The sequence below is a fragment of the Bos taurus genome, chromosome 12 (genome assembly GCF_002263795.3).
Source record: "Bos taurus isolate L1 Dominette 01449 registration number 42190680 breed Hereford chromosome 12, ARS-UCD2.0, whole genome shotgun sequence".
In the NCBI taxonomy this organism is placed as follows: Eukaryota; Metazoa; Chordata; class Mammalia; order Artiodactyla; family Bovidae; genus Bos; species Bos taurus.
In genome coordinates, this window is record NC_037339.1 from 56873826 (window position 1) to 56901059 (window position 27234).

General features: G+C 36.3%; 1 long non-coding RNA gene across 1 annotated transcript; it reads right to left on the bottom strand.

Moving 5' to 3' along the window:
- Positions 1–12434: 12434 nt before the first annotated feature.
- On the bottom strand, positions 12435–26244 carry LOC132346720 (uncharacterized). Its single transcript, XR_009496634.1, has 3 exons — positions 25932–26244; positions 13675–13795; positions 12435–12554 (listed from the first exon to the last, which is right to left on the bottom strand). It is a non-coding gene; the product is annotated as an uncharacterized lncRNA (long non-coding RNA).
- Between the last annotated feature and the right edge of the window lie 990 nt (positions 26245–27234).

Sequence of the window (27234 nt, forward strand, 5' to 3'; positions counted from 1 at the left end):
CAAAAGCATCAATCTTTGGTGCTCAGCTTTCTTCACAGTCCAACTCTCACATCCATACAGGACCACTGGAAAAACCATAGCCTTGACTAGACAGACCTTTGTTGGCAAAGTAATGTTTCTGCTTTTGAATACGCTATCTAGGTTGGTCAGAACTTTCCTTCCAAGGAGTAAGGGTCTTTTAATTTCATGGCTGCAATCACCATCTGCAGTGATTTTGGAGCCCCCAAAAATAAAGTCTGACACTGTTTCCACTGTTTCCCCATCTATTTCCCATGAAGTGATGGGACCAGATGCCATGATCTTAGTTTTCTGAATGTTGAGCTTTAAGCCAACTTTTTCATTCTCCTCTTTAACTTTCATCAAGAGGCTTTTTAGTTCCTCTTCATTTTCTGCATAAGGGTGGTGTCATCTGCATATCTGAGCATATAGGTGCAGTTTTAAAAAAATCTAATGTATAACAAAGTACCTCCCAGCTAGCATAAGGTATTAAATATTAAAAAGTCAGATAAAACTTCTTTATCCCTCCTGTATCATAACATCTTTGGATTCTCTAACAAATATATATAAGCTTTTGAACTATCACAGTCATTTGCAAACTTTTCTAAAGTAGTACATTTTAACCTTATAGTGTATTCTCATGGATGTTTTATACTATTTTAGAGGCATTGTCAAAGAGGTCAGTGAAATATATTCAGCCCTTGAGCTCATGCATGCATGCTCAGTCACTAAGTCATGTCCAACTCTCTTGTGACCTTGTGGACTATACCCTGCCAGGCTCCTCATCCATGGTATTTCAGGCAAGAATACTAGAGTAGGTTGCCATTTCCTCCTTTAGGGGATCTTCCCAATTTGGAATCAAACGTGTCTCCTGAATTGGCAGGCAAATTTTTTACCATTGAACCACCTGGGAAGCCCTATATTCAACCTTACAAGGATGAATATTTAACATGATGTGGAAAGTAGCAATGACTTCTCCTATATAAAATTAATTATAAATATAAGTGAAGACAGTCAGTGGAGGTATGCTTTCAAATTTTAACTAAGGGTTTTATGAAACAGGATGCTTTTGCATTTTGACAAATACTTGCTTTCTTTTGACAGTAGGAAGAAAAGATTATATTTTTATTTGAAACTATAGTTAAATCTATGATAAAATTTATAAAATTACACTATTCTTACTTTATCATAAATGAGCTAAAATATAATAATGCAGCTATTTTAAAAAGAAAGACAGTACTACAAGTATTTTTCAGAGGTTTATCTAGAAGTGGTAGCTAATAACTTAATTCTATCATTCGGCAACTATTCATTCCTTAATTCAAGGTCCAACTATTTGAGAAGGGTATAATCTTACTCCCTTAATATACTGTTTTTAAAAAATAAAGTATGAGTTTTTACGTTTATTAGTAGTTTGATAAACATTATCAGGTAAGGCACATATTTCTATATAGACTTTGCTTCATAATCTTGTGATATGGGTAAAGTTTGACACAATATTTACTCTGATCTAAAAAGGACATTGAATTTGCTCTAAAGAGTCAATAAACCAATTTTTATTACTTTTCATAGCATAGACTTTTATTTATTTGATGAAAAGCCCCTTTTTCTTAGTCTGATAACTAGGAATAAACAAGACATTCAATAGCAGCAATACAGAAAAAGACAGTTCTAACACAGGAACTCAAAGAAGGCTTTGCATTGTAGAAAATGTGTTATTTGATCTTTTCTTTAAATAATTCTCTAAGGAGATACAATTCAGATTCACATAGTGATAGGCAGATGAGTCTTAAACTCATAAATGAGTACTTAGTAAGTTCATGGTAAGTACAGTGGGCTTCCCTGGTGATTCAGACAACAAAGAATGATTCACCTGCCAATGTGGGAAATCCAGGTAAAAATAGGTCTCTTGAATTGCAGGTGGATTCTTTACCATTTCTATTTTTACTTACTTGTTGGAGTAAAACAAAAGACTGAATATAGACTATCAATTAAAAGTGAACAAAAATTAAAATAGATATCACTTACAGATAACTTACTGAAAATTTTATATATATTTTTATATTCCTAAGGAAATGGCAACCCACTCCAGTGTTCTTGCCTGGAGAATCCCTGGGACGGGGGAGCCTGGTGGGCTGCCGTCTATGGGGTCGTGCAGAGTCGGGCACGACTGAAGCGATTTAGCAGCAGCAGCGGCAGCAGCACATTCCTGTAACTTGTGCACGTGCACGTGCCTGTGCGTATGTTTGAAATAAAGACCTTAGTGTATATTTATATTAAAAAATTAGGATTATGTGCTACATTTAAATAAATTATTTTGATATCTACAGATCTTTATTATTTACCTAATTATTTTTGCTTTTTGCTAAGGAAAATTGATGTTTGCCTCCGGTCTACTTTAACAGTGTATCTTGTAGTGAAAAGTAGACCACTTTTCCCTTAATATTAGCACAAGGCAAGGACATGCATTGTCATTTTTTCTATTCAATACTATAGTGGATTCCTAGATATTAAATAAGGATATAAAGAACCCACTTATACCTCAGAAAGTAGTACAACTGTCTCTATTTTCAGATGATATGATTGCTTATATGCGGAATCCTAAGGAATCTGTAAAAAATAATCTCCTAGAATTAAAAACTACAGTAACAGGGTATAGAATTTTAAAAATCAATCATTTTTATAAAAAAGAAAAATTTAAATACAATGTCAAAAATTCATTTTATATCAGTGTCAAAAGCCAAAAAAAAATGTAGGAAAACAAATATGTGCAAAGTGCCAAGATGTTCATATTAAAAACTAGAAAGCATAGATAAGAAAAATTCAAGAAGACCTGAAATAAATGAAGAGATACACCTTATTCAGAAACCGGAAGTTTTAATATTGTTGTGATCTTAATTTTCCCCAAATTTGTGAATAAATGCAACAGGTTAATAAATGCAAAAATATGCTAGCAGGTTTTTTGGCAGAATCTGACAAGTTTCTTCTAAAAATTCTATGAAAATAGAAACAAGAGAAGAAATGGGAAAAAACAAAAAGTTTACAATTAAACAAGAAGTAAAGGATAAAAACAGTTTGAAGATCAGTTTGTCATTTATTTAAAAATTTATTTACCTAATCAATGCATTTCTAACATTTATCTTGACAATCTTTTTATAGGATCTCAAACTTTTCAGAGGTGGCAGTGATCTAGACAGAACTCATTTTTGGACATGGGAGAGATTTTGCTATCCAATTTCTGGAAATGAGGAAGTAATCTCTTAACTGGTTACTAAAAGCCCACTGTATTACCCTGCAATTTTCTTACTGGGAATTTCATAAATGTATTCTTTTTGGCTTGTTAATAAGGAAAAGCCAGCAGCTCTCTGAGTGAAAACAGAGGCTGTGAAGTTAGAATAATATGAGTTTAAATTTCAGCCTGGGACGAATCACTGACATCTAAAACATAATTTTATCATCTGTAATGTGTAATACAATTTCAAGTTCACAGGGATTAGAATAATACCTTGAAGACATAATGCACAATAAAGGCTTTCTGCTATTTGTTTTCCCCCAAAGAATCAGTTATTTTTGTGACTGAAAAGACAACATAATATCAACTTCGCAGAAATTTCTCAAGTTAATAACAGTCTCTGTGCTGAATCTACTTGATATGTAATTGGAAATATAAACAGATATTTAAATGCCCATAAAGATGACTTAACTTAAAAATATTTTTGAAAGAAATGAGAAAAGTAAAAGAAAACATTTAGAAGGAACTGTAATGTTGCTAAAATAATGTTTTATTTTAAAATCCCCCGTGGATTTTAAATAGTCCTTTGATAATGATGAATCAAGACAATTTTGAGGTGACCTATTGTAGAAACTTTATACTACATTTATATTTTCTGAGGCAAAAATAAATTTTAGACTCTGTGTAGTAATATTTCAAAATTATACTCTAAAATATTTATTATTGAAATTTAAATAAACCTCTTCTAAAATAAGAATAAGCAACAAACTAATATATCAGTTATATAGGTGGAAATGAAAGACGAATGTTGGCAACCATTTTTTCTTTTTCCTTACGGAAACATGACTTCATAGTCAAGGAAAATTTACTTTGTTCTAAACAATTTATTACTATTTTGCTATTATATAGCTGAATAGTGTGATTATTTTGGTATTGAATTTTGGGGTAGAAAACTTTATTATATATTTCCCATATTACATCACAGTATACTACTTAATAAAAATGTTAGCTACATGTCTCAGAATAACAAATATTTGATAAAATACACCTAATAACCAAATGTTAACTAATATCTTCAATGTTCTCAGTACATCAGTTTCCTTCTAAAGAAAGCACAAGATTTGGGGGGAATAATAAAGCATTTTGCTTTACAAATACATATTTACCTTTTTTAAAATTAATTTATTGATGTTTCAATTGGAGGATAATTACTTTACAAGACTGTGGTGTGTTTTGCCATACATTGACATGAATCAGCCTTTATACAATATATAGCACTGTGTAAGAACTTAGTTCTAAAGAAGCTTATAGCCATCATTTTTTTGTGACTATGCCCTGGTTTTGTATTAGTCTTTCCACAATTTATATGACATCTAGCTTTCTTTATACTTTATTTACAAAACTATTTCTATGAGATGAGTTTAAAAGTAGGATTAAGAATATAAATGCGTTCACCAGAGTTGTAGAAGACAAATTATCTTTTTCAGTATTTAAATATGCTTGATTATCAGATTTGATATTTAACTTGAAAAATGAGATTAAATACATATGCCAATGTATTTTTCCTTGTGACTTCAATTTATTTTTTGTCTCCTTAGTTTCTCTAGTAAAACATTATATTTTTTAAAAAGGTAGATCATCAAGGATGGTATAAAATACATAAATTTAAGATTATTACTCATAATACAAAACACTTTTCCACAGATAAAGTATATATTTTCTAAGCATTTCTCACATTATGTGAGAAATACTTTCATCAAACGTTTTTTGGATGATTCTGTTTCTCACACACTCAACTACATATTAGAGACATGTGCAGGTAGAGACTACAGATGTAATTTCTGATTTCTGGCCCTGTTGTGTGAATGGAGGGCACAGGCACCAACAAGGAAATAAACATACCAGTTATTTCACATAGTGATAAACATCAAGGCAAGTAAAGCAGGAATACAGGGTGGAAGTAAATGTTCTGTTAGTATTGGCTGTTTGTAGAATGATGATAATAAGGTATTATTATATTAAATATAAGTACCTCATATAAAACAGAATAAGCTGGCATATCAAACATATGGAATTTATCACGAAATATTTTGTAATAGGTTTAAAAGTATTTCTAAAAAGTAGTTGACTCATTGGAAAAGACTCTGATGCTGGGAGGGATTGGGGGCAGGAGGAGAAGGGGACGACAGAGGATGAGATGGCTGGATGGCATCACTGACTCAATGGACGTGAGTCTGAGTGAACTCTGGGAGTTGGTGATGGACAGGGAGGCCTGGCATGCTGCGGTTCATGGGGTCACAAAGAGTCGGACACGACTGAGCGACTGAACTGAACTGAAATAAAATAAACTAGGTTTCATAAAATACATGTTCAACTATGAGTCATCAATTACAAATAAATTTAAATGTTCATACTAAAACAACTTTTTTCAAAATAAAAACTATATTCCTTAAACTTTTAGCACTTTTGATATGACTATAAGACATGTAATGCAATCAGTCTCTGAATCAACTGAATTAATGTATGATATTGTATTAATGAGAAATTTGACTTTCTTTTATGGTTATAAATATTTTTAAAAATAACAAAAGCAAATCAAAATAAGAACAAAAACACTTTTTCTGCTTTAAATAGAGCCTAAATATTTGTTTTTTCAGAAGTGTTTCCACATATGAATATTGAAACCAAGTGACATATTAGGGGTCATATGGTTTTCATAATCAATATTTCATCTCATATATACCCAAAGTAACTAATGACTGCTTTTAGTGATCATATTGTCTTTGGAACAAGAGGAAACATTTGTGAGGGATGGAATTTAGTCATATCTCATATTCCCAGGGTTAATAAAAGGTGAGAAACATTACCAGGGAAGATATCCCAGAAACATGAAGAAGATCTACATTAATTTCAATATTAAGAGTGGTATAAATTAAGTAGACCATGAGGCAAAGGTAATTGATCAGCAATTTTATGTTGTTTCATTTTGTAGCCTCAACCTCATGGTGTTTGCATTTTCCATGTTTATATTTTATTATAATAAAGTTGATACCAATCACACTGTCCACATGACATGGAGATGTAAAGGGGAATACCCCATCTACTTAATAAAAGTAGTCAACACATAGAGTCTATCGTGATTGCCTAGGCATCAAGGCAAGTACTCTTTAAATACATAATTTTGCTTAATTTTCACAAAATTCATGAGAATTCTAACAGGGTAAATCTTATAATCACCCTTTTTAGTAGCTGAGGAATTTGAGACCTTAATTTCAATGACTAATGTTACATAGTAAGCAAATGGGTTAGTTATTAGTCACACTCATGGCTTTCTAATTCAGAAACTACATTGTGTATCTCCTTTGTACCACTGTGATGATGACATAATTGTAACACACTGCTGTTTCAAAGTTAATTTTAATGCTTTCCTCAAAGGGTAAATATTGAATGAATTATCTTTAAGAAGAATTTAAGTTTCATGATGATATAATATATTCATGTAGAAAAGGACAAAAATGAGTATAATGAACAGAATTTTATTCAGACTATAATTTGGCAAATTGATATTTTCATGAAACAATATGACATATAGAATGAGTAATTATGAATAATTAGATAATTTGATATTAGCATACCATTGTACTTTAGGTTATGTCACTAAACAAGTGAAAAATAAATGATGTTTTTTCACTTATCTCTGAATACAAACAAAGACACTAGCTCTGGCTAATTTCAGAAGCACAGAAAAGACCAAGAGAAAACTAGAGATTTCAAAGTAAAGCTGAATATTCAAATCTCAGAATGGGCAAAAGGCCATGAAATCTAAGATGAGATCTAATTAGCAAGAATTAAAGCTAATGTCCTTGGACAACTTTCAGGATAAGTAGTGTAACAACTTATTCTTACATTATTTCTCATGAGGCAAACACTGAAAGACAGAGGCTGAGGGACTAATTTTGAATCCCATGTTCATGAACCAAATTCAGGGAAACTGAATTTACTGCATTTAGCATCAATTGAAGAAGAACTAATTCTCCAATGGAATACTCAGGAAGCAGAAAATGAGGACAAAAATGACTAGAGGTTATATAGGTAGAGAGGGAGGAAGGAGTCAGGAGCCATGAACTAAGAGAATTTCTCCATGCCATTAAACGAGGTTTTGGTTATATATTGTTTTTGCTGTGCGGCAGAAGCTCACAGATAAACCAGATTGTCTTCTAATATTTTAATCCTGTATATCATGAATTGCGGAGACAGCGATGGCACCCCACTCCAGTACTCTTGCCTGGAAAATCCCATGGATGGAGGAGCCTGGAAGGCTGCAGTCCATGGGGTCGTTAAGAGTCGGACACAATTGAGCTACTTCGCTTTCACTTTTCACTTGCATGCATTGGAGAAGGAAATGGCAACCCACTCCAGTGTTCTTGCCTGGAGAATCCCAGGGACGGGGGAGCCTGGTGGCTGCCGTCTATGACTTAGCATAACATAGCATAGCATATCATGGATTGAGGTCAGTCTAGTCAAAGCTTGGGGACTGTTTAACTCAGCAGGTTCTAGCCACATTACTTCCTAGCTGAGACCAGATCTGAGCTCTCTGACTGATGTGGGACTGGCTCAATCTTTGTTGAGAAGTGCACTTTAAGTGGCTTTCCAGGTGGCACTACTGGTCTCAGCTAGGTGTGTGAGGAGGGCTAACAGTCAGACCAGTGTTTAAGTAGCTGGAAACAAATTCTCTCAGTTGTTACTCAGTTACTGAGACATATTCTTATGTTGCCTCCTTTTTCAAGGCGTAATTTTAGGCATATAGAATTGTGTTTGATATTTATTTTTATTTTAGTACTTTAAAAGTACTTTAGTACTTTAAGCTGTTTTTCAACTGATTTCCTATCTCCATTGCTTTTGACAAAAGGCTAAGCATCGCTCATAAATCTCTGGGGTTTTAGTGTGTAGTTTGTTTTATTCATCTGAGCATTTTAAGGTTTACTCTGCTTTTACTTTTGATCAGTTTGGCTGTTTTTCATAGGTGTGGTTTTCTTTCTATGTATTTTGCTTGAGTTTTCCTGAGCTTCTGGTATCCGTGCTGCTGCTGCTGCTAAGTTGCGTCAGTCATGTCCGACTCTGTGTGACCCCATAGACGGCAGCCCACCAGGCTCCCCTGTCCCTGGGATTCTCCACGCAAGAACACTGGAGTGGGTTGCCATTTCCTTATCCAATGCATGGAAGTGAAAAGTGAAAGTGAAGTCGCTGTCATGTCTGATTCAGCGACCCCAAGGACTGCGGCCTACCAGGCTCCTCTGTCTGAAATCCATAGGCTTATATTAAATAATTTGGAAAACTGTGTATCATTATTACTTCAAATACTTTTTTACTTTGGCATTTTCTCTCATCTTCTTGTAGAATTCAAATTACATATATGTAGGTTGATACTGCCCACTTATCAATGAGGCTTTTTTTACTTTTTGCCAAAATTTTTCTTTTTGGTCTTCAGTTCAATAATTTAATTTTACCTATCTCTAAGTCAATTTGCCTTATCTTTTTCATATACAGTGTAATTCTACTCAGTTAATTTTTCATTTCATATATTATAAATTTCATTTATAAAAATGTTAATTTTCTAAATGTTTATCTACTAGGATTCCTGATGTATTCTTTATTACCCTATTATCCTCTACATTAAAATATATTATAACTGGATTAATGCATTTTATGCTAATTTCATTATCTGAGTCATTTCAGGTTGTCTCTTTTGCCATCTTTTTCCATTGACTAGGCCATATATCACATTCCTTTTGAAATCTATTTATTTTATATATTTTATTATTTTATACTAGACACTGAATATGATATGCCAAAAAGATGCTGATTTTATTATTATCTTCTGAAGAGAGATGACTATTTGACTGTGCCCTGGATTCATACATGATATGACATGCTAATTTGTTGTATAAAGACCAAAAATATATCTATTTTCTATATGTGCATTTTTATTAATTTAAACATGTGCACAGTTATTTTCCAGACTACTGTAGCTCTTCAGTAATAAATAGGGTAGCATTTTTATGAAATTTCTGGAGGATATAGCTCCCATGAATATATCTCGTTGTCTATTGCTAATAATAGATTTGGCTAAAACTTGGAAATATTTTTACTAGATCTCACACTGTTTTAGCAAAATGTGGTAACCAAGCCTAACAAAACAATTATCTAATAGGACACACTGGGTTTGTTCCACTGATTACATTTAATTAATTCTTTATTTGGCAATTAACACAGTTTTAGAAGGAACATTTGTATTGTTCAGCTACTCATTTATAAACTGAAATACCAGTTAAATGCTAGGGTCCTGAAGACAAAAAAGGAAACTTAAAACCAGAGGCCAGGGTTCCAGGGCTTAAATTTTTGGCACAAGATTGGGATGACATTTTCCTTTCTCTTTCTGCATCATAGCTGGAATAATAAAATACTAAGGAATGTCTACGAAGCTTCAGATTTTACTTTTGCTTCTTTGTATATTCTCTTTTCATCTAAATCATACTTTGGCTAAGGCTTATTCCTTACTATAAAAGGGGAAAAACAGATAAATAAACTTAAGAAAACTTTCTGTAGGTTGTCCTCACTTTGCATGATAGTGCCAGAATATAAACATGATTATGAATACTGAAACCATACAAAGCTAGATTAATAATCACTGAAGAAAAAATATGATTATTCAATCTTTAAAAATGTTCTCAAAACATTAAAAATTTTATCTATGCATTTACAGTGAAATTAAAAAATATAAAGCTAATAATTATTTAATACTGAGGTTTTTTTTTCTTGACATTACTCTTGATACCAAATCATGTGGGTTTTTCATACTCTGAATCTGTGACAATGGGATATCAAAGAATTGCATTCAATTCTGACAATATGTGGAGTTTGTACAGTCTCCACAGTGTAAGAATTCAGTTCCAAAAAACTGCCACACTTCAGACACCAACTGTAAGTCCAAGGCGCCAACCATATTTTGACCTGACCATCTATAAACTCAGCGGCTCCCACAAAGGCTTCTTCAGGTTTGATAATTTGCTAGAATGACTCACGGCACTCAGAAAACACTTATGTTTGCCATTTTATTATAAAGGGCTCAACTCAGCAACAAACTGAAGAGTGCATAGGGCAAGGTACAGGGGCAGTACTTTGGTGTGTCCACCTATCCAGAAGCTCTCTGAATCAGTCCAGAGTGTTCATTCATGTCAATCCTACCTCCCTATTCCTCTCCTGGAGGTCAATGGATTAAGATTTTCTGTTTTGTACTTTCAATATTGTAAAATATCTATGGAATTCTCTTAATGTTAAGTTTTTGCTGGTATCATTTCTGAGACACCGTCATTCATATTGTCACAATCACTTTCCTCATTTATGTTCATAAGTTCAACTTAATTAGTTTCTCTGGCTATATAGTCCTTCAGAGGATGGACTGCCATACTTTCATGGCCAGCTCTTTCTTCAGTATCTCCGACCCACTATAATTTCAATTCCAGCATTTTCACATTTTTTTACATTGCCACATTTTTATCATTATTGACCAATTTCATTTTTTATTTATATATTTTTATAAAACAACAGATGACTTTATCATTAGAAGACAGGGAGGAAATAACATTGCATGCCTTGCTTCTCTATATAAGCTGAATAACAGGTGCATAGTGAACAATCACTAACAGACTGAAGAAAGTGGAAAGGCTGATCATAGATTTGAAAGCACATGCATCACTTATACAGTGATTTATGAACTGAAGAGTTACCACATATGTCTGTATTTCATGCAGAATATTCAGTTAATATTTTGCGGTAATGGAAATTTGAACCGTGTTGCTGGGGAACTGGTATTGCATAACTAAATCATGGTAATATCAATTTGTACATACTGGAACCACACATAGGAAGGGCTGCCTGTTGCTCTCTTGATCTCCTGTTTGACCTCTGACTTCCCTGGATCTGTGCATGGTTTTCTATCCATCATACTATGGTGCTGAGATCTGAGAGAGATTTATGAGCTTTCTCACATATTTTACTACATATGAGTTTTACTTGATAAAGCCTTCTTTCATTTAAGTCCTCTGAATCTAACAAATTGAGAAGAAAGATGTAAAGGTTTGGAGAATGTCAATTTGTCTGAGGAAAAGAAAAAGGGGATTTCTTTTGTAGAACAAAATGAATTTACCTATATAAACAAGTATCCATTTCCACTAATGAAATATTTTATTTTAAACTTTAGACTGGTAATATTTAAGAGTTGAAATTCAGAAGTATAAAGTTGAGGTCTGAAGTTTGGTTGAGAAGATAGATAAAGATATCGTATCTATGTCCACACTCTAAGGTCTGTGACGTGGGTCTTGTATCCCTAGTGATTAAAAGGTTTCCAGACACAAAATAGGTATCAAAGTTATCTTTCAAATGCACAAATAATCTGTAAATAAAATCTTAAGGAGCTACCAAAATAAATGACTATTCAATACTAATTCTAAGTAATTTGAATACACAATACTATGAATCATTTTTATAACCCTGTATTATTCCAGTCTTGTATAATCAGGTAATACCTACTTAGGTAGGTAAATTGATATTTTTGCCATTTTAAGGGATTAGTAGAAATCCTCATAGTTCTTCTTATTTTATTTAAATAATTGCAGTTTTGTCACAAAGAAATTTGAAGAACTGATCAGATAATATGGAAAATATGATCTTTTGTACACAAGAGAAAGATAGATCTAGGCACACAGGTTGGATATACTTTTAGAAGATCTAAAATCAGTATATGTCAAAACCTTAGATATCTTCCCATCTCTTCAGAAAACTATTCCTAAGGTGTAACACAATGAGATAGCATTAGTTAGAAGTATAAGAGATTTCTCTCCACTTATTTACTTGACTATCTTATAAGTTTTTGTTTGTTTAATTAAGTTAGTTTTCATGATATATATGTGATATTTAAAAAATAATTCAAAACATCAATTAAAAAAGGAGAAAAACCATATGAGCATAGCAATAGATGAAATATAATATTAAAATCAACATCAATTTATGATTAAATCTAGAAAGACAAAAATAGAAAAGACAGTTCCAATTTCATAAATGACCCCTACAACAAAATAAATATCAAAATATTGAAAACTTTTGCCCTGACATTAGGAATGAGAAAATGATACTCACCATATCCACGATGTCCTATAGACAGTAGTCAGATTAATCAGGTGTTAAAAATGATTAAAGGAAATTATTTAGGTGCCGAAAACAAACTGTAACAAAACCTTCTTGACATGAACAGTGTTCTTTTGGAGAACTGCATGGGTATAAGACAGGAAGCTTTCATAAGACAAGGTTGAAGAACAAGGAAGAGACAAAAAGAAAATATCTGATTGTCTGAGGCCACACAGTCAATCTGGTTTGGGTGAGAATGATCATAGTTGGCATGGGGTTTGGGGATGAACTGACTGAATATACTACATTTCTGGTGAAGGGAAGTATTTACAGGAATACAAAAGTCATCTAAATTTCAGTTTGCTGACTAATAGAAATTACATGATTCTTATATGCTAGATTTAGAGCTATGTGTCTTTCAAATGTTTCACTCTCCCTCTGGACATATAGTTTTACTGAGGTTAGTAGAGAAAACCTAAAAACAAGGTTTCTATAAGACTCTGAATATCAGTTTTCAAGCTAGCCAATTTTCTACTACAGAGCTACTTAAAAATAAAATCGGGTAGGAATAAATTGGGAGATTGGGATTGACACATACAAACTTCTATATATAAAATAGATAACAAATAAGAACCTATTGTACAGCACAGGGAACTCGACTCTATACTCTGTAACAGCCTATATGGGAAAATAATCTTTAAAAAGAGTGTATATTTATGTACATGTATAACTGAGTCACTTTGCTGCATAACATTACAAATCAACTACACTCCAATAATTTTTTTTAAATCCTCTCACAACTTGTCAGACTTCAGTCAGTACAAGTAGCAAATATTTTTTGCAATATTGAATGACTCCATAGGTGGAAGAGGTTTATCCTAAGAGGGTGAAAAAGATGCCATCCTTCCAAGATCCAGAAACACTCAAAAAATATACCCAAAAGAAAGAAAGACTTAGACAATTCCACTGAGAGTGGCAACAGGGAGCAAGACCCTAGCCACAAATAGAAAACAATCCACATTTCTGTCTGACCATATTTTTGGGCCCCCAATCTGAGGGTTGGACTGCTTGTGTACACAAGAACCAACAACCTGAGTGCCCCATGCAGGCAGAAAGCCAAGGCAAGTTCTCAGAACATAAAAGGAGGCAAACAAGAAGGTAATAGTTGTCCCTGGAGAGTAAGGATGTTCAACCAATAGGTAGTTAAAAGCCAGATTCACAGGAGTCTGGATCTGGGATGGAACATGCACACGAAAGTTTACCTTCCTTTCTCGACCAGGCACTGCAGAGATGAGGGAGAACCGATTGTATGAAGAATTCCCATCCTTTCCTGGCTTCTGCCAGTTCTCCCAGGATCCCATCAGCAGGCTCTGGAGCAAGTAGCTTTAAAGAAAAGAGTTTAGCTCCAGTATCTACCAGAATTTGGCAAGGTTTTCCATTAACTTTAGTTTTAGTTTCCCCTAGGTTGTTTAAGGTAGTAACTGGTAGCATTTACTGAAGAATTCCTTGGGATCTCATCTACCCTAGGAGGGGTCCAAGTGGGGGGTTTCCTGCAAGGGTAGATATAGGGGTATAAAAGTTGATATGAAAGGCTTTGCACAAAATCTTCAAGGACAATCTTTATTCTAGTATACTAGTTGATTGCAAATGAGATACCATTTTCTAGACCAGTATTTTGATGATGGGCTCTTATGAAAGTGTCATGAGGGAGGCCCAGTCATTGCTTTGGGCTTCTGGGAGTGGAGCTATTGCAGCCTGTCAGATCACTAATATGGTGAACTTTTGTTTACATTCTGATGGTCCCTTCAAAGTGGAAAGGCAATTCAGATAAAGAATGGGTAGAATGAGTATTCTAAGAGGATAGAGGGGAGTAGTAATAATCAAATGAGTCTTATAATCATTGGCTTTAGGTACCTTTTATATCTTTAATTTTTCATTAGCTTTTTGTAAGGAATCTTTCAAAAAAGCTATTTGGAATCTTGAGGCCATTTGTAGGCTTCTGCATACCAATTAAAATAGTTATCCCATATGTTTTATTTTTGAGCTCCTGCTTTTAAGTAAACTTTTCAAATGAATTATTTCATCTACTTAGAGTATTCCCATAATAGCCACTGTAATTCTAGATTGTCTTAGTAAGATTTTACCATATTTGTAGATATCTACAGCTTCCAGGACTACAGTTCTTAGACATAAAATAAGCAAGTGCATGCACACTCAGTTCTTTGAAATTTAAGGATCTTATTTCTTTAACTAAATCTTCAAGCCCTCAGAACCAAACTAAGCATGTGCCACTGAGTTGAGGATTTTATGGTGTTTTACACTGTCATTACACAGAGATCTTCTTAAGATTGGCTAGTGACCAAGAGTCAATCTAATCCGTTCCATGACCAATCTATCTCAGCATAAGAGTCTTACAGTTATGTGGAGAAAACATTAACAGTCTTTAAGAACTCCAACCATGCCCACTGATATTGTGACTTTGGCTTCTGAGAGTCCCATTAGAATAAATCTATTATTCCTTTCACTTGGAGGCTTCTTTATAGTGGTAGAAGCCCTAATGTATTTTAATTGTCTGGCCTGTGCCTATTTAGATTTTAATTTTGATGGTCAAAATAGTCCGGATCTCATCTTAATTTATTTTCCCAAGTTCCCCAGCTGTTTACTGTTTTTGCTGTGTACTTAACCTAGAGGCTTTGTGAGTCCCCTGATGGCTGCCACCCAGTGGACTCCAAAATAACTACTACCCCATATTCTTTCTGAAAACAATCTCTCTCTCTCTCACATACATTCTCTTTCTCTCTCACTATATATATATATATATATATATATATATATATATATATATATATATGTTTTTAAATAAAGTTTTTTTTTTTGAATTTCAGAGTCACATGCAAGAAGTAGAACTCAAATCCAACAGTGATTTATCCAAGGCTAGAGGATCAGTGAACTCAAAGGATTCTGTGGCACCTGACCTGTGTGTCTTATCTTGCAAGCCATTAGCACTTAGATCCCATTTCTTATCTACAAAAACTTTAAAAATGATCAAAATAAACAGTATAGGTAATACAAACAAATTTTATTTAACACATCATGAAAAGTGGACAGTCTTCTTTTGAGTAACTGCAAAATGAGATGGAAAGCAGAAAGTTATTATAGGATAAATGTTAAAGAAAAATGAAACAGATAGAAAATATCTGATTGGCTGGGACTACATAGTCAGCCTTGTTCAGGTGAGAAGGCTGAGGACTGGCTTGGTGTTTGATGATGGACTGAATGGATGTATTGCATTTCTGGCCAAGGCAAGCATTTATAGGAAGATAAATGTTTTGTTTTGCTGATGTGGTACTTGAGGTAGACGTAACTCAATCTTGGGCCTAGAAAGTTATTTCAACAAAGGCAAGGAAACAAAATTAAAATTATAAGTGTTGGTATTGGGAAATAAAAAGTCAATATTTGTAGGCAATAATATTATATATTTGCTATTGCTAAGTCACTTCAGTTGTGTCCAACTCTGTGTGACCCCATAGACAGCAGCCAACCAGGCTTCCCCGTCCCTGGGATTCTCCAGGCAAGAACACTGGAGTGGGTTGCCATTTCCTTCTCCAATGCATGAAAATGAAAAGTGAAAGTGAAGTTGCTCAGTCGTGTCCGACCCTCAGCGACCCCATGGACTGCAGCCTTCCAGGCTCCTCTGTCCATGGGATTTTCCAGGCAAGAGTACTGGAGTGGGGTGCCATTGCCTTCTCTGAATATTATATATAGGGAATTCAAAATATATTTCCAAACTACTCCAACAGCAGGAAAAAAAATTAACATATTCTCACAGTAGGATAAAATCAAATAGATAGACTGATATAATAAAAGATTATATAAGATATCTACACCAAATTTTCTTAAATATTGAGAGAAATTGAAAGCTAATTTTATAAAAGAATATTTAACAGTCATGTATTAGAAGTCTTATTGTCATATATTTATATATATATATATAAATTTTGCACAGATTGATATATACTTTAATGCAATTCTAAAGTGAAGTCACTCAGTCGTGTCCAAAACTTTGCAACCCCATGGACTATAGCCTACCAGGCTCCTCTATTTGTGGGATTTTTCCAGGCAAGATTACTGGAGTGGGTTGCCATTTCCTTCTAGTAAGGAGCTATTTTGTGAAAAAATCAACATATTGGTACAAAAATTGATAAAAACTATAAAAAGGAAAGAACAAAAAATAGCTATATAAACACAACTGGAGAAATTATACTTTGATACATGAAGATACATTATTCAGTTCAGTTCAGTTCAGTCACTCAGTCATGTCCGACATTTGCGACCCCTTGAATCGCAGCACGCCAGGCCTCCCTGTCCATCACCACCTTCCAGAGTTCACCTAAACTCACGTCCATAGAGTCGGTGATGCCATCCAGCCATCTCATCCTCTGTCATCCCCTTTTCCTCCTGCCCTGAATCCCCCCCAGCAGCAGAGTCTTTTCCAATGAGTCAACTCTTCGCATGAGGTGGCCAAAGAACTGGAATTACAGCTTTAGCATGATTCCTTCCAAAGAAATCCCAGGGCTGATCTCCTTCAGAATGGACTGGTTGGATCTCCTTGCAGTCCAAGGGACTCTCAAGAGTCTTCTCCAAAACCACAGTTCAAAAACATCAAAGCAATCTTGAGAAAGAAGAATGGAACTGGAGGAATCAACTTGCCTGACTTCAGGCTCTACTACAAAGCCACAGTCATCAAGACAGTATGGTACTGGCACAAAGACAGAAATACAGATCAATGGAACAAAATAGAAAGCCCATAGATAAATCCATGCACCTATGGACACCTTATCTTTGACAAAGGAGGCAAGCATATACAAGGGATTAAAGACAATCTCTTTAACAAGTGGTTCTGGGAAAACTGGTCAACCACTTGTAAAAGAATGAAACTAGAACACTTTCTAATACCATACACAAAAATAAACTTAAAATGGATTAAAGATCTAAATGTAAGACCAGAAACTATAAAACTTCTAGAGGAGAACATAGGCAAAACACTCTCTGACATAGATCACAGCAGGATCCTCTAGGACCCACCTCCCAGAATATTGGAAATAAAAGTAAAAATAAACAAATGGGACCTAATTAAACTTAAAAGCTTTTGCACAACAAAGGAAACTATAAGCAAGGTGAAAAGGCAGCCTTCAGAATGGGAGAAAATAATAGCTAATGAAGCAACTGACAAACAACTAATCTCAAAAAGATACAAGCAACTTCTGCAGCTCAATTCCAGAAAAATAAATGACCCAATCAAAAAATGGGCCAAAGAACTAAATAGACATTTCTCCAAAGAAGACATATAGATGGCTAACAAACACATGAAAAGATGCTCAACATCACTCATTATCAGAGAAATGCAAATCAAAACCACAATGAGGTACCATTACATGCCAGTCAGAATGGCTGCGATCCAAGTCTATAAGCAATAAATGCTGGAGAGGATGTGGACAAAAGGGAACCCTCTTACACAGTTGATGGGAATGCGAACTAGTACAGCCACTATGTAGAACAGTGTGGAGATTCCTTATAGAACTGGAAATAGATCTGCCTTATGACCCAGCAATCCCACTGCTGGGCATACACACCAAGGAAAGTAGAATTGAAGGAGACATGGGTACCCCAATGTTCATCGCAGCACTGTTTATAATAGCCAGGACATGGAAGCAACCTAGATGTCCATCAGCAGACGAATGGATAAGAAAGCTGTGGTACATATACTCAATGGAGTATTACTCAGCCATTAAAAAGAATACATTTAAAACAGTTCTAATGAGGTGGATGAAACTGGAGCCTATTATACAGAGTGAAGTAAGCCAGAAAGAAAAACACCCATACAGTATACTAATGCATATATATGGAATTTAGAAAGATGGTAACAATAACCCTGTAAGCAAGACAGCAAAAGAGACACAGATGTATGGAACAGTCTTTTGGACTCTGTGGGAGAGGGAGAGGGTGGGATGATTTGGGAGAATGGAATTGAAACAAGTATAATATCATATATGAAACAAATCACCAGTCCAGGTTTGATGCATTATACTGGATGCATGGGGCTGGTGCACTGGGACGACCCAGAGGGATGGTACAGGGAGGGAGGAGGGAGGGGGGTTCAGGATGCGGAACACGTGTATACCTGTGGCAGATTCATCTTGATGTATGGCAAAACCAAAACAATACTGTAAAGTAATTAACCTCCAATTAAATAAATTAATATTAAAAAATTTTTTAAAAAAGCATCTCGTTTCATACATGACATTTCACATGTTTCAATGCCATTCTCCCAAATCTTCCCACCCTCTCCCTCCCTCTCCCACAGAGTCCATAAGCCTGTTCTACACATCAGTGTCTCTTTTGCTGTCTCGTATACAGGGTTATCGTTACCATCTTTCTAAATTCCATATATATGCGTTAATCAATTCTTTGGTGCTCAGCTTTCTTCACAGTCCAACTCTCACATCCATACATGATCACTGGAAAAACCATAGCTTTGACTAAATGGACCTTTGTTGGCAAAGTAATGTCTCTGCTTTTGAATATGCTATCTAGGTTGGTCATAACTTTCCTTCCAAGGAGTAAGTGTCTTTTAATTTCATGGCTGCAATCACCATCTGCAGTGATTTTGGAGCCCCCAAAATAAAGTCTGACACTGTTTCCACTGTTTCCCCATCTATTTCCCATGAAGTGATGGGCCAGATGCCATGATCTTCGTTTTCTGAATGTTGAGCTTTAAGCCAACTTTTGCACTCTCTTCTTTCATTTTCATCAAGAGGCTTTTTAGTTTCTCTTCACTTTCTGCCATAAGGGTGGTGTCATCTGCATATCTGAGGTTATTGATATTTCTCCCAGCAATCTTGATTCCAGCTTGTGCTTTTTCCAGCCCCGCATTTCTCATGATGTAGTCTGCATAGAAGTTAAATAAGCAGGGTGACAATATACAGCCTTGATGTACTTCTTTTCCTATTTGGAACCAGTCTGTTGTTCCATGTCCAGTTCTAACTGTTGCTTCCTGACCTGCATATAGGTTTCTCAAGAGGCAAGTCAGGTGGTCTGGTATTCCCATCTCTTTCAGAATTTTCCACAGTTTCTTGTGATCCACACAGTCAAAGACTTTGGCATAGTCAATAAAGCAGAAATAGATGTTTTCTGGAACTCTCTTGCTTTTTCCATGATCCAGCAGATGTTGGCAATTTGATCTCTGGTTCTTTTGCCTTTTCTAAAACCAGCTTGAACATCTGGAAGTTCATGGTTCACCTATTGCTGAAGCCTGGCTTGGAGAATTTTGAGCATTACTTTACTAGTGTGTGAGATGAGTGCAATTGTGCAGTAGTTTGAGCATTTTTTGGCATTGCATTTCTTTGATATTGGAATGAAAACTGACCTTTTCTAGTCCTGTGGCCATGGCTGGGTTTTCCACATTTTCTGCATATTGAGTGCAGCACTTTCATAGCATCATTTTCCAAAATTTGAAATAGCTCTACTGGAATTCCATCAGCTCCATTAGCTTTGTTCATAGTGATGCTTTCTAAGGCCCACTTGACTTCACATTTCAGGATGTCTGGCTCTAGGTCAGTGATCACACCAACGTGATTATCTGGGTCATGAAGATCTTTTTTGTACAGTTCTTCTGTGTATTCTTGCCACCTCTTCTTAATATCTTCTGCTTCTGTTAGGTCCATACCATTTCTGTCCTTTATCGAGCCCATCTTTGCATGAAATGTTCCTTTGGTATCTCTAATTTTCCTGAAGAGATCTCTAGTCTTTCCTATTCTGTTGTTTCCCTCTATTTCTTTGCATTGATCGCTGAGGAAGACTTTCTTATGTCTCCTTGCTATTCTTCGGAACTCTGCATTCAAATGGGTATGTCTTTCCTTTTCTCCTTTGCTTTTTGCTTCTCTTTTTTTTACAGCTATTTGAAAGGCCTCCTCAGACAGCCATTTTGCTTTATTTGCATTCCTTTTTCATGGGAATGGTCTTGATCCCTGTCTCCTGTACAATGTCATGAACCTCCATCCATAGTACATCAGACACTCTATCTATCAGATCTAGTCCCTTAAATCTATTTCTCACTTCACTGTATAATCTTAAGGGATTTGATTTAGGTCATACTTGAATGGTCTAGTGGTTTTCCCTACTTTCTTCTATTTAAGTCTGAATTTGGCAATAAGGAGTTCATGATCTGAGCCACAGTCAGCTCCCGGTCTTGTTTTTGCTGACTGTATAGAACTTCTCCAAGTTACAGTAATTTGCTAAGTGCATTTTTGGTGCAAAGACAGGCACCACAGAAAAATGAGTCACTCAGACAGCTGAATCATATACCTGACCATATTATTGGTAACTTGATTTTTGTCAGAAATGACTGCAGTACAATAAGAAAGTGAACATTTCCAAGGAATCAGCCAACTTTTTCTATGAGGTGCCAAATAAACATTTTAGGTTTTTCAGACCACACAGTCTCTATTCCAGTGATTCAATTCAATCTGAAAATATCAAAAGATCTAACACTGGGAGGGATTGGGGGCAGGATGAGAAGGGGACAACAGAGGATGAGATGGCTGGATGGCATCATCGACTCGATGGACACTGAGTTTGAGTGAACTCTGGGAGTTGGTGATGGAAAGGGAGGCCTGGCATGCTTTAATTCATGGAGTCGCAAAGAGTCGGACATGACTGAGTGAGTGAACTGAACGGAACTGAAGATGTCCACAAAAGGGCTTGGGTATATATGGCAATAAAACTGTATAAATGAATAAAGAAATTTAGTCATACAATTTTCATGTTGCAAAATATTATAAACTTTTACAACTTTTGAAAAATATAAAATTTTTCTTAGCTCAGAGGTTATACAAAAACAGATTAGGCTTGATGACCATATCTTTTGATTGCTGGTGTTTTTATTAAATTGTGCATGGTCAATTAAACATTGACATGAGAACTTAATATGCCATTACCCTTCCCTGACACTATACACAAAAAATCAATTTCAGTAGGATTGTAGGCCTAAATATAACATGTAAATGGATACAGATTCTCTAGTTTAACACAGTACAATATTCTCAGTAACTTGAGGTAAGCAAATCTCTTCTTACAATGTTATTTTGAAATCATAATCTTTGCACTAAGAATATTATTTTTATAGACTTGGTGATTATTTTCAGGTCTTTTCAGTGAAAAGCCTTAAGTATTTTTTCTTTTCTTTTTTTCTAAGGCAAAGCTAACCATAAAGTTTATGATATTACTTCAAAGATATTGATGATTAGAATCTTTATGACACTTGACTTCATCAATCAAGGTAACAAAAAGTTAATAATTAAAATGTCTCATGAAATGTATAGAACAGTCTTTTGGACTCTGTAGGAGAGGAAGAGGGTGGGATGATTTGGGAGAATGGCATAGAAACATGTATAATATCATATAAGAAACGAATCCCCAGTCCAGGTTCGATGCAGGATACAGGATGCTTGGGGCTGGTGCACTGGGATGACCCAGCGGGATGGTACGGGGAGGGAGTTGGGAGGGGGGGTTCAGGAAGGGGAACACGTGTACACCTGTGGCAGATTCCTGTTAATGTATGGCAAAACCAATACAATATTGTAAAGTAAATAATAATAATAATAATAAAGAAATGATAAATGGTTAAAAAATAAAATATAATCATCACCTGAAAAAAAAAAAAGAAAATTTTCAATGTATATACAGGCTGTTTGTGTATTTCTGCTGGGTAATAATACACACGAATAGTCAAGATCAGAGAAGTGGACAGAGAATGAACAGAGAGCTCTACCTAATTGGTTTAATTTCCAGATTCATAATGGTAAAGTTGAAATGCCAAGTGTGTTATTCAGGAAATAATATAAGGTATAAATGGGGGAATCTATGGCAAGAATGCCTATATAACATCACATAAATCCCCCGCATTTGTATATTGAATAAAACAGCTATAAAGAAGCTGTTGGGAAGCTTCAGCTAAATTGTGGTCAATGCTCAGGTGGGTTATTCTATAGAACAGTTTGCAATCCCCAAATTCAGAAGGGTGAACCAAAACAAATTCATGGATAAGAGTCAATGCTCACCTTAGTAAAATGGCAAAATGATAAATCTGAAGCCCTGGGCAGAAATGGCTCAAAAGCATAATGTGTATTTTGTTGACTTAGCTTTATGTTTATGTATTATAGTTATATATTTATTATGTTTATGGCTTAGCTTTATGTTTTTGTGTGCAAAAGGGTAAAACAGCATCTTTGAAATAACAATCTGAAACATGGCATAAAATATAGGTGAACATTTTCACTAGCAGATTCCATATTTACAAATCTGCTCACTTGTTAAAATGTCTTAATAACTGGAAAATCTGTTTTTACTGCACTTTCACAGTTATTCAGATATGCTCAGTATTGAAAACTTTGAATCACTTGTTCCCAACTGAGGTGAAACAAGGGGGTGCTTTGCTTCTAGTTTCAGTTCTCATGTTGTACACAAGTGTCCCTTCTGTGCTAGATTTAATGCCATATTTTTACATTTTTGTGCTTTTAAAATATGATTTCACTGTTTAAAATGCCCCCGAAGCATAATGCAGAAGTGCTGTCTAGTGTTCCTAAGAGGGCTGTGAGGTGTCTTACAGAGAAGATAGGTGTCTAAGATAAGTTTTGTTCAGGCATGAGTTACAGAGCTGTTGGAAGTTAATTCAATGTTAATGAATACATATATGTATTAAATAAAGAGTTTGAAAAGAGAAACATACATAAAATGAGATTATGTATTGATCAATTGATAAAATATGGTAACTAGAGGCTCACAGGAGTCTAGCCCTGTTTTTCCTGTAGGATAATTGGTTCAGTACTCACTCACTCAGTATTATGGCACTATTATAGAAGATGGTGCTCAGCTTTTCAGTCATATCAGAATAGTTGCGACCCCATGGACTTCAGTCCGCTAGGCTCCTTTGTCCATGAAATTTTCCAGGCAAGAATACTGGAGTGGGTTGCCATTTCTTGCTCCAGGGAATCTTTCTGACCCAGAGATTGAAGCTGACTCTCCCGCATTGGTAGGTGGATTCTTTACCACTAAGCCATGTGAGAAGGGCTCCTCCATCCATGGGATTTTCCAGGCAAGAGTGCTGGAGTGGATTGCCATTTCCTTCTCCAATTACAAAGAATAACTACTGCCAAAAAATCAATTGTAGCAGCCTTACCAACAATAGCTTATATCACTCCTACTAGCTGCTGCTGCTGCTGCTAAGTTGCTTCAGTCGTGTCCAACTCCGTGTGACCCCATAGACAGCAGCCTACCAGGCTCCCCTGTCCTTGGGATTCTCCAGGCAAGGACACTGGAGTGGGTTGCCATTTCCTTCTCCAATGCATGAAAGTGAAAAGTGAAAGTGAAGTCGCTCAGTCGTGTCCGACTCTAGCAACCCCATGGACTGCAGCCCACCAGGCTCCTCTGTCCATGGGATTTTCCAGGCAAAAGTACTGGAGTGGGGTGCCATTGCCTTCTCCAACTCCTACTAGAGTAATCTATAAATATTTCAATTTTTTCTATGGGCAGATTTTAATTACAGGCATACCTCAGGTTTGGTTTTAGATCATCACAATAAAGCAAGTCACATAGCTTTTTGTTCGATTGTTCCCCAGGGTATATAAAGTTGTTTACATTGTAAAAGTTTATCAAGTGTACAATAGCATTATGTCTAAAAAAACTGTACATACCTTAACTAAAAAATACTGCTGTTGAAAAAAAAAATGGGGCTGATAGACTTGCTTTACACAAGGTTACCACAAACCTTCATTTGTAATAAACACATTTTCTGAATAAAGTGAAACACAATGAAACAAAGTATGCTTACATTTGGGGCTTCCCATTCCCAGGTGGTACTAGAGGTAAAGAATCTGCCTGCCAGTGCAGGAGACATAAGGAACAGGGATTCAGTTCCTGGGTTGGGAAGATTCCATGGAGGAGATCATGGCAACCCACTCCAGTATTCTTTCCTAGAGAATTCCCATGGACAAAGGAGCCTGGTGGGGCTACAGTCCATAGGGTCGCCAAGAGTCGGACATGACTGAAGTGTCTTAGCATGCACTCATGTCTATATTTGATTATGATTTTGCTACAGTTCACTATCACTTTTTGTTACAATCAATATAATCAATTTACTGATTATCAGTGTTGGATTATTTCCTGAATTTTATAAAATAATGAGAATTATATTTATTCCCTAATGTTTATATTAATTTAAGATTTAATTAGAAAAGAAACTGAAAATAGAGTGTGTAAAAGTATCCTCATAGGATAACTAAACATTTATTTTATACATTTTAAACACTGCTTGTAAAAATTAGCAAATTGATACTAGAAGTGAAATTCAATAACATTCTAATTCTTTCATTTAAAACATATTATTAAATATAATTATCTTAAGGTTCTTCTGAAATTATACTTTTCAAATAGATGCAAAATAGGCCTTAGCGACTTTATGCCTTTATCAAGGTCACAGAAAAACACAAATAGATAAAAGAACCCTGATTTCAGGGCTTGGCATGATTTTTTTTCTCTTTCTAAAGAGAATAAAGTTTATCTGCCTCTTACTTTATAAAGTATTTGGACAACAAACTAATTATAACTGCAATATATAGCACTTATTTGTTGCAGGCACTGATTTAAATTGCACATATTAACTAACATTACGCTTTTAAAACACTATCATTAAATACTTTTGCCAACGAATTTAAATTACTCATGCAGATTAATGGGCCATATTAGTGGCAGAATCAGGGAGTGAACAAGCCTCCTGTGTCTACATCCTTCCTCACCAGGTATGCTTTTTTTTTTTTTTTTCCTCTTAGTGAGAAAATCCCATGGACTGAGGAGCCTGGTAGGCTGCAGACAATGGGGTCGCGAAGAGTCGGACACGACTGAGCGCCTCGACTTTCACTTTTCCCTTTCATGCATTGGAGAAGGAAATGGCAACCCACTCCAGTGTTCTTGCCTGGAGAATCCCAGGGACGGGGGAGCCTGGAGGGCCGCCGTCTATGGGGTCGCACAGAGTCGGACACGACTGAAGCGACTTAGCAGCAGCAGCAGCAGCAGCAGGGACCCATAAATTTAATATTTACATTGTATCACCAACCCTATTTTATTGTTACTTCGCACACTTCTGAAGTGACAACATGCTGTTTTTTTCCTCATTGTTTTCCGTTAAAAAATTTAACAATTGGAAAGAGAGTTTACTTTCTGTTTTTGTTTTTCTGAATCTTTACAGAGACAACCTGTATTGCCAGGCACAGGCCACAAGGGTGCGCTCTGAGGTGAAAGGCGGCCCCTACGCCCACCCTACACCTCAGGCCTAGGCCCTGTGGCAGAGGCACTAGCTTAGGGGATTCTGTGGGTTCACAACCCGGCCTCAGGGCAGAGAGAGGCCCAAAAAGAAGCGGCCCACGCCATGTGGTAGATGGCAACTTAAATCAGCAAAGGAACTTACCTGGCCTGTCTTTAGCAGCTCCAAGACAAGCAGCTAGCTGTCCGCCCTGCCCGTCAGTGTCTCAGGGTTAACCGCCTTAATGGGGTCAGTCAGTCACTGCACCATCGTGAGGGTCTCAACAGCACCCTGCTTTCACAAAGCTTGACCTAGAAAAGGCCTTGGCTACGGGAATGCTGGGCAGAACATACATTCCGAGGACAGGGAGGCCTTAGGAGCTTTCCACAGCCCTGGGCAGTTCCTGGTGGGCCTGTGGTTACGTCCTCCCTTGTCCTCCTCCCGCAGCTTCCACGGCTCTGAGACAAGGTCTTCGCGCCGCCGCAGGGGATTGTGGGGCTTGAGGGGTGAGCCAACAGCCCAGAGGGCGCAAGGCGGGGCCCCTATCTGCTGAAGGGTGCTCAGCGTTCTTCTTGTGGCCACCGTGGAGGTTCCCAGGTGCTCTCTCCACAATAGACGGCGAGAGAAGACAGAGGCAGCCACGAAGAATAAGGATGCTTTGAAAAGGGACTTGTTGGGGGACAGAAGAGGCGGTGCAGGCAGCCCACCCTCCGGCCGTGGCCCCCTGGGCTGTCCTTCCTCCGTGGTCCTTCAGGGCTCAGTTCTCTGGTCTTATGTCTCAAGCCTGCGTCCGGTTCTCCGTTCTTTCCTGAGGATGCTATGCCGCCTGTGAGCTCGCCTGGAATTGGAGGTAGGCAGAGGTCCTTATCGAGAGAAGGCAATGGCAAGCCACTCCAGTACTCTTGCCTAGAAAATCCCATGGATGGAGGAGCCTGGTAGGCTGCAGTCCATCGGGTCGCTCTGAGTCGGCCGCAACTGAGCGACTTCACTTTCACTTTTCACTTTCATGCAATGGAGAAGGAAACGGCAACCTACTCCAGTGTTCTTGCCTGGAGAATCCCAGGGATGGGGCAGAGCCTGGTGGGCTGCTGTCTATGGGGTTGTACAGAGTCGGACACGACTGAAGCGACTTAGCAGCAGCAGCAGAGGTCATTATCCTACCTAATATATGAGGTTGGAATTCCAGCTTACAGGCTTGGTGCCACCATACTTAAAATTTATACCTGAGGTCTTTTTTGGCTTCTGTGAAGAGAATGGCACATATTTACTCAGAGGTTAGTGGCAGGAAGTAAAAAATAACATTAAAAATCTGAAGTAAAAACTAGCATTTCTTACGCGTCTAAAATTTTTCTGGAGGAGGTTAACTTAATTCTAGAGATTCAGGCACAGACAGAACGGTGCTTTAAAAAAGTCTCTGTGATTTTGTGTGTCATTTAAACTTTAAATTGTTTGCTGTTTCTTTTCTCTA